The 8,984-nt window shown below is 38.1% G+C and overlaps 1 non-coding gene across 1 annotated transcript; it reads left to right on the top strand.

Moving 5' to 3' along the window:
- The first annotated feature begins 5,693 nt into the window (after positions 1 to 5,693).
- Positions 5,694 to 5,801, top strand: LOC127747831 (small nucleolar RNA R71). Its single transcript, XR_008009778.1, has one exon. It is a non-coding gene; the product is annotated as a small nucleolar RNA R71 (small nucleolar RNA).
- Positions 5,802 to 8,984: the final 3,183 nt, after the last annotated feature.

Below are 8,984 nucleotides of genomic sequence, written 5' to 3'. Positions count from 1 at the left end.
GAAAGCCCGGCTGGAGGCGTGCCTTTGGCACAACTTGATCCACGCAACCGCGTCATGTGGGAAAAATGTCCCCCACGCATCCGCATCAACCACGCGAACGCGTGCCCTGAAAATCGACGTAAGAAAGGGTGTATGGCAGAATGTTAGGCTGGAACGGGACTGGAATGGTGCTAGACGCACAAGCCCTACCACGCGAACGCGTGCCCCACGCGTCCGCGTCGTTTTTTGAAGTATGGCCATTCACGCGGTCACGTCAACCACGCGACCGCGTCCCCCTAAAATTTGGCAAAATGAGTTTTCATACAGAGAGTTGTGTGCACGAGAGGCTGCCCTCGCGCCACTAGCACAAATTATGTCACGCGTCCGCGTGACCGACGCGTCTGCGTCAATTCATCTAAGCGCTATTCGTGCGAACGCGTGACCCACGCGTCCGCGTCGCCTGCTCCACACAACTTATCCAAAGCTGCCAAAATATCTTATCTTTTTCTTCCCCAAATCATACTCTTTCTTTTCCCTTCTTATTTCTTTCTTCCCCCCTTCTTACTTCTTTCTCACTTTCTACTTCTTCTCTATCACCACCATTATCAAGGTTTTTCTTTTCTTCTTCCCTCCTTACTTTTATATTCTTATTCTTATTTTTATGTTTTCTTCTCCTTTTTTCTTTTTCCTCTCATTATCTATGTTTTCCTTTTTCTTCTTTTTTTTTAAAACTTTTTTATTGGTGTTGGAAATTTATTTAGGTCATTATTTTCTATATTTTGCTTGTGGACTATTAAGGAATTGTTTGACAATTATATATTACTTTTTATAGGATTGCTTGCATGTTCAATTTAATACTTTCTATACCTTATTTACCATGCATGCTACGTGTTTGTGGAAAGGCCCGTATGGCATTGTGCACTATTTTCAGATTTCTTTTATTCTACTACTCTAAATGCTTGCTTTTCACAAAACCATTCTTATATTTTATTAAGTAAATATAATTGTTATTACAAACATATTGTTAGTTTGAAAGACTTGGTAATCTAACTTAGACATTGAATGCTTGATTTATGCTACTCATGCCTTTGCTGGCATGCCAATAAATACCTTGCATTTAACTGTCATCGTACACACTTGCTATATTTCCATTGATGACTTTTCACATGTAGTGATGACCATGTGTTACCGTCATTTTTCTTTACTGTGCACTGATTACCACCTTTCCCGTTCTCTTCCTTGCTATAACCCTTGAGGTTTTAACGCCCTTACTTTTTCCCTTTCAGGATGGCCAGCAAAAAAGGAAAGGAGAAAGCTGCTCCCAAACCACCAGCGAGGAGAGGAACAAAAAGAGCATTAGTGGCAAAGCCATCTTCAACTACAGTTAAGCCCTCAACAAAAAGAATTAAGAGGTTTATAAGGGTCGATGAAAAAGAGAAATCCTTCCCAGCAAAGGACACTGCGTGATTTCCCAACCGCTACTGTGAGCAGATGTTCTCCATCCTGGAAGAAAGGAATTACAACAACGAATACCTTCTTATCCTCCCGACCCGTATTGCTGAATTTGTTGAGCCACGAATTGAGCAACGACAATGGGGATTCCTACAAAGACAGCCATGACAGGTTAATCTTTCATGGGTAGTCGAGTTCTACTCTAATTTCTACTTGCCAACCCTGTAGTCTGTCTATGTCCGTCAGAAGCAAGTTCCCATTACAGAAGAGGCCATTCAATGAGCTCTAGATCTTCCCCCCGCTCCAGAAGGATTGGACGCATTCCAAGAAGCCGCACTCAAGCGCCAGACATACCAATTTGACTGGGATGTTATTCTCAGAGTTATCGCACAACCTGGCAGCAGATGGATTTATGGATACCATCATTCCCGACCTAAGGGAATATTGGCTTCCGCACTTACCTTGGAGGCTCGCATATGGGCACAAATTATATCCCATTACGTCTTTCCGAGCACTCATGAGTCCTCCTTCACTGCAGACATGGCCGTTCTACTATGGTGTATCCTTACAGACCAGCCTCTAAACCTACCAAGACACATCCGGAATGCCATGGGACATGTACAAATTGTGGGCAACCTACCTTTTCCCGCCTTGGTCTCAGATCTTGTCTCAACAGCCAGAGTCTCCTACAGAGCTGGGGACACCAAAGCCATGCTTCCACGAGATGATCAGTATGTCCCTAACGGAAAATATCTCAGGCCACCAACAGCCACTACCAGCTAGTCCACAGAACAAGCTGCAGACATTCCTCCTTCAACACCACAAGCACCTTCAACAAGTCAGCTGCTCCATCAAATACTGGAGAGGTTGGACCGGCAAGAACAGAAAGTGAAGCTACGAGAGTGCTGTAACCAGCGCCGATTCAAATACCTCAAGGAGCTACTCACAGGAAATCACAGACCTGACAAAGACCCAGACACTCTGGACTCCACTTCCTTTACCAGCACAGGGAGCCATGACGGTCCCGATTGTGGAGATACTGCTACCAGCCCACCTTTGTTCTTGACAGATGACACCGAGGATGGTGCAAAGCCTTAAGTGTGGGGAGGTGGGTCAGTACCTGACTTCCGGAGGTAATTTCTCTTCCCTAACATCAATAAAGTAGGATATTTAGTCAGTTTATTTTAGAATAGGATAGATTGCATAGTAATAGGTTAATTACATGCATGTTCTACTTGATTGAAAAGATAATAAGTTTCCTCTAAGACCCAAATTTTTTGTTTTTTTTCTCACTAATTTAAATCAAAACCTTTATGTTAAATTTGTTTGAAGTTGTAATTGGAACATGGTTTTCAAGCTAAAGAACACACAACCTGTGAAACTTTAAGCCTAAATACATGGTTACATTATTTAACCATAACTATTTTATTCTTGTGTGTTTACTTCTCTATGATTGTAATTTGAATTTTGTTTTATCCTATATGTCCAATGTTAATGTGTTATATGCATGCATATGATTGAGGCCATTATTTGTTTAGCTTACTTATCCCAAATAAGCCTACCCTTTAAATTACCTTTGTTAGCCACTTTGAGCCGTTTTAATCCCATTTGTTCTACATTTTACCACATTACTAGCCTTAAGCAGAAAAATAATTAAATATCCCAATTAAATCTTTGGTTAGCTTAAGATAGAAATTGTGTGTTAATTGAGTATGGGAAGATTGTGGGAACAAGGGTTAATAAAGGATTGTGTCATGATAAAATAATGGGAATTTGGGTACCTACTCATATGAAACTATAAAAGAAAATTTAAAATCTATGTGCATTGATAAGCTATGTTTATTTTCATGTTCAAAAAAATTATATATTTTAGTAAATAAGGGGACAAAATTACCCCCAATGCTTAGTTAAAAAATCAATGCACATGTGATAGAATTAAAATAAAGGTTGATGCATGAGTATGGAATGTGAAAAAGAAATTCTGGGTAGCTAGGTATGAAATTTAAAGTTATATAGAATATACATATATGATTAGGTGAAAGCTTGGGTTAATTAAAGATTCAATTTATAAGCTCACTTAGCCATATATACCCTTACCCTTACCTTAGCCCCATTACAACCTTGAAAAGACCTCATGATGTTTGCATTGGCACATTAAATGTTGTTGGTTGGTTAGGTGAAGAACAAAAATTAGAAAGCATGATTAGAGAAGGATAGAGTTATTACCCTATACACTAGAGAGATTAGAGTGCACACACACCATCAGTGAGGGTTCAATGCTTAATTCTATGTCCCCTGCTTTCACGAGCTGTCTTCTTACAAATTTAGTTGCTTTTACTGTATGATTTAAATTAGTGGAATCTGTTCTATGTTTTGTCTTAGAGAACTTATTTATTTTTAATCAGATAGACAAAATCATATAGCTGCATTCATATATATAGGTTGCATTGCATTGCATGAGTCTTACATGTTCATATTCATTCATATTTATCTCCTTCAACTAAGCATGAAGACATGCTAATGTTCAAGTGTGGGGAGGTTGATAAACCATTATTTTATGATTTATATTGTATTTAATTGAGTGGTTTTATCAAGTCTTCTACCTACTTGTTCATATGATTAGCATGATATTACAAGTCCTTTCCAAAATTATTCTATGATTGAAAACTTGCTTCCTAAAGATCTTTTAATTGTATATTTTTATTCTTCTTTATACCATTCGATGTCGTGATCTGTGTGTTAAGTGTTTCAGGCTTCTTAGGGCAGGAATGGCTTAGAGAATAGAGAGGAAGCTTGCAAGAATGGAAGGAACACAAGAAATTGAGGAGATGACCAGCGAGAAGTGACGCGGGCGCATGGCTCACGCGATCGAGCAAAATGGAGGAAATCGCAGTGACACGCTCGCGTGCCTGACGCGAATGCGTGGCTTGGAAGTTGCACGAGTGACGCAAATGCGTGGATGATACGCACGCGTGGCAAGGAAAAACGCTGGATGACGCGAACACTTGGATGATGCGGTCGCGTGTCGTGTGCGATCTACAGAATTTGCAGAAATTACTGGCGTGGATTCTGGGCCGCGTTTCAACCCAGTTTTTGGCCCAGAAACACAGATTAGAACCAGGGAACATGCAGAGACCAGAGACAACATTCATTCCGTATAATTTTTAGTTTTAGATCTAATTTTACTCCTCCTCTATGTTTTTTCTCTACACATTCATAGTTCTTAGGATTTTTATTTGCTTTTTGTATTGGGATATTGAGAATAGTTATTACCTCCACAAGACTTCATCGCTCTAGTTTGTTTTCTCTACTTTTTACTTACTCTTTCATATCCTTAATTTGTTCAGAGTTACAATTGGATTATTTTAGAATTTATTAATACAAGAACCATTTTTATTTTTAATTAATCTTTTTGGTTATTGTCTATCATGTCTTTCTTTATTTCTTATTTTTATTTTGTGAAGTTTACATTCATGATGAGCGAGTAGTTCTCTAACTTGATTAGGAGTTGATTGAAAGGAGAACCTTGAGTTGGAATGCTCAAGAGTAAAATTGTAATTGGGTTTATTGTTGGATGGCTCTCTAGTCACTGACACTAATCCTTTCCAAGAGAGAGCATTAGAACTTGTGAATATAAGTAGACTTCCAACTTACTTGACTTTTCTCTACCTAGTAAAGGATAATTAAGTAGAAAAACCTTCAATTATCAATTGATCTTGGGAGAACTCCAACAAGGATAGAACTTCCGATTAATCTACTCCCAGTCAAGATTTTTATTTAAATTACATAAATTCTCTGATTTAATTTCCTGTTTATCAAACTCAAAACCACTTTGGAAAACTTCTGATTACTAAAATAGCACACCTTTCTGCAACTCGTTGGGAGACGAACTGGGAATCATACTCCTAGTATTTTAATTCTAATTTTGTGACAACCTTTCTAATTTGATAAGCGGATTTTTGTTGGTTAAGAACTATACTTGCAACGTATCTCTCATATTAATTTCTTAATCTGCCAATTTCTGCCACGTCAATGGCATTCAGAGTATCAATCTCAAGAACTCCTTTCTTCTGAGTCATCCTATTATTCACAGGATTTGTTTTAGAAGTGTACATGAACTGGTTATTTGCAACCATCTCAATGAGTTCCTGGGATTCTGTAGGGGTTTTCAGATGAAGAGATCCACCAGCAGAATGGTCCAATGACATCTTGGACAATTCAGACAGACCATCATAGAATATGTATATGATGCTTCATTCTAAAAGCATGTCAGAAGGACACCTTTTGGTTAATTACTTGTATCTTTCCCAAGCTTCATAGAGGGATTCACCTTCCTTCTGTTTGAAGGTTTGGACTTCCACTCTAAGCTTGCTCATCTTTTGAGGTGGAAAGAATTTGGTCAAGAAAGCATTAACCAACTTGTCCCAAGAGTTCAGGCTTTCTCTAGGTTATGAGTCCAACCATATCCTAGCTCTGTCTCTTACAGCAAAGGGGAAAAGCATAAGTCTGTACACCTCGAGATCAACCCTATTGGTCTTAACAGTATCACAGATCTGAAAGAATTCAGCTAAGAACTGATGAGGATCTTCCGATGGAAGTCCATGAAACTTGCAATTCTGTTGCATTAGAGAAACTAATTGAGGCTTGATGAGCGGATAATTTATACGCTTTTTGGTATTGTTTTTAGTATGCTTTTAGTATGTTTTAGTTAGTTTTTATTATATTTTTATTAGTTTTTATTTAAAATTCACTTTTCTGGACTTTACTATGAGTTTGTGTGTTTTTCTGTGATTTCAGGTATTTTCTAGCTGAAATTGAGGGACCTGAGCAAAAATCTGATTTAGAGGCTGAAAAGGGCTGCCAACGCTGTTGGATTCTGACCTCCCTGCACTCAAAGTGGATTTTCTGGAGCTACAAAAGCCCACTTGACGCGCTCTCAATTGCATTGAAAAGTAGACATCCAGGGCTTTCCAGAAATATATAATAGTTTATACTTTGCTCAGGATTTGATGGCCCAAACAGGCATTCCAAGTCAGCTTCAGAATTCCCGGCATTAAACGCCGGAACTGGCACAAAAGTAGGAGTTAAACGCCCAAACTGGCACAAAAGCTGGCGTTTAACTCCAAAAATAGTCTCTACACATGGAAGCTTCAATGCTCAACCCAAGCACACACCAAGTGGGCCCAGAAGTGGATTTTTACGTCATTTACTCATTTCTGTAAACCCTAGGCTACTAGTTCTCTATAAATAGGACCTTTTGCTATTGTATTTGGAGGATCTTTCAATCTTCGGATCATCTTTTGATCATGTTTTTATGATTGAACCCTCTTTGGGAGGCTGGCCATTCAGCCATGCCTAAACCTTGTTCTTATGTATTTTCAACGGTAGAGTTTCTACACACCATATATTAAGGTGTGGAGCTCTGTTGTACCTCGAGTATTAATGCAATTACTATTGTTCTTCTATTCAATTCAGCTTATTCTTGTTCTAAGATATCACTTGTTCCTCAACTTGATTAATGTGATGATCCGTGATACTCATCATTATACTCACCTATGAACGTGTCCCTGACAACCACCTCCGTTCTACCTTAGATTGAGTGGATATCTCTTGGATTCCTTAATCAGAATCTTCGTGGTATAAGCTAGAATCCATTGGCGGCCATTCTTGAGAATCCGGAAGGTCTTAACCTTGTCTGTGGTATTCTGAGTAGGATTCAGGGATTGAATGACTGTGACGAGCTTCAACTCGCGATTGTGGGGCGTTAGTGACAGACACAAAAGAATCACTGGATTCTATTCCGACATGATCGAGAATCGACAGATGAATAGCTGTGCTGTGACAAAGCGCGTTGAACATTTTCACTGAGAGGACGGGACTGTAGCCATTGACAACAGTGATGCCCAACATATAGCTTGCCATGTAAAGGAGTAAGAAGGTTTGGATGAAGACAGTAGGAAAGCAGAGAGATGGAAGGGACAAAGCATCTCCATACGCTTATCTAAAATTCTCACCAATAAATTACATAAGTATCTCTATCTTTATTTTATGTTTTATTCATCTTTTAATTATCAATCCTCCATAACCATTTGAATCTGCCTGACTGAGATTTACAAGATGACCATAGCTTGCTTCAAACCAACAATCTCCGTGGGATCGACCCTTACTCGCCTAAGGTTTATTACTTGGACAACCCAGTGCACTTGCTGGTTAGTTGTGCAAAGTTATGATAAAGAGTTGAGATTGCAATTGAGCGTACCATGTTGATGGCGCCATTGATGATCACAATTTCGTGCACCAAGTTTTTGGCGCCGTTGCCGGGATTGTTTGAGTTTGGACAACTGACGGTTCATCTTGTTGCTTAGATTAGGTAATTTTATTTTATGTTTAAGCTTTTTACTTTTCGAAAATTTTTCAAAAATTCAAAAAAAATATTTCTATTTTATTCTTAAGAGTTTTTAAGAATGGATTCTAGAGTTTCATGATGATTTGTTGAAGTATGGCTGGCTGTGAAGCCATGTCTAATCTTTTGGACCGAGGTTTCAACTTGTCATCACAAGAGCTTATTGATTTCTATCAATTTTGCTATTGTGAGCAATGATCTGCTAAAGCTTGGCTGGCCATTGGTCATGTCTAGTGTTTTGGACCGGAGCTTTTACTGAAAGCTTAGCTGGCTGTAAAGCCATGTCTAATTCCTGGACCGGAGTCTTAAACTAGCATTGCAATGATTCCTGGAATTCTCATTAAGAATTTTGAACCCTTGTTTTTCTTTTCCACTCAATTTTCGAAAAAGCACAAAAAAAATTATAAAATCTTAAAATCAAAAATATTTTTATGTTTCTTGTTTGAGTCTAGTGTCTAATTTTAAGTTTGGTGTCAATTGCATGTCTTTATTCTTCTACTTTTCGAAAATTACATGCATTATGTTCTTCATTGATCTTCAAGTTGTTCTTGATGATTTCCTTGCTCTGATCTTTAAATTCTCTTGTCTTGAGTATTTTGTTGTTTCTCATATGCATTCTCAATTTGTTAGTGTCAATAGTATACAAACTTCTAAGTTTGGTGTCTTGCATGCATTGTTTATTTGATTTTAGTTGCATTTTGATTATTCCTCATCATTAAAACTTCAAAAAAAATTTTAATTTGTGTCTTTTCAAGTCAATAATACAGAGAATTGAAGATTCAGAACATGCAGCAGAGGAATTACACAGAAAAAGCTGGGCGTTCAAAACACCCAGTAAAGAAGGAAAACTGGCGTTTAAACGCCAGCCAGGGTGGCTGGGCGTTTAACGCCCAAAAGGGTAGCATTTTGGGTGTTAAACGCCAGAATGGATACCATTCTGGGCGTTTAACGCCAGGATGATACAAGAGGGAAGATTTTGTTTTTAATTCAAAATTTTTTTTAAGTTTTCATAATTTTTGAAAATCAAATCTTTTTCAAACCATATCTTTTCAATCATATATTTTCAAAATCAATTTCTTTCCATTCTCAAAAATACTTGCCTACAATTGATGATTTGATTCAACATTTCAAGTATGTTGCCTTTTCTGTT

Source organism: Arachis duranensis, chromosome 5 (genome assembly GCF_000817695.3).
Source record: "Arachis duranensis cultivar V14167 chromosome 5, aradu.V14167.gnm2.J7QH, whole genome shotgun sequence".
NCBI lineage: Eukaryota > Viridiplantae > Streptophyta > Magnoliopsida > Fabales > Fabaceae > Arachis > Arachis duranensis.
The sequence above is the reverse complement of the archived record's forward strand: the minus strand, read 5'-3'. Positions and strand labels throughout refer to the sequence as shown.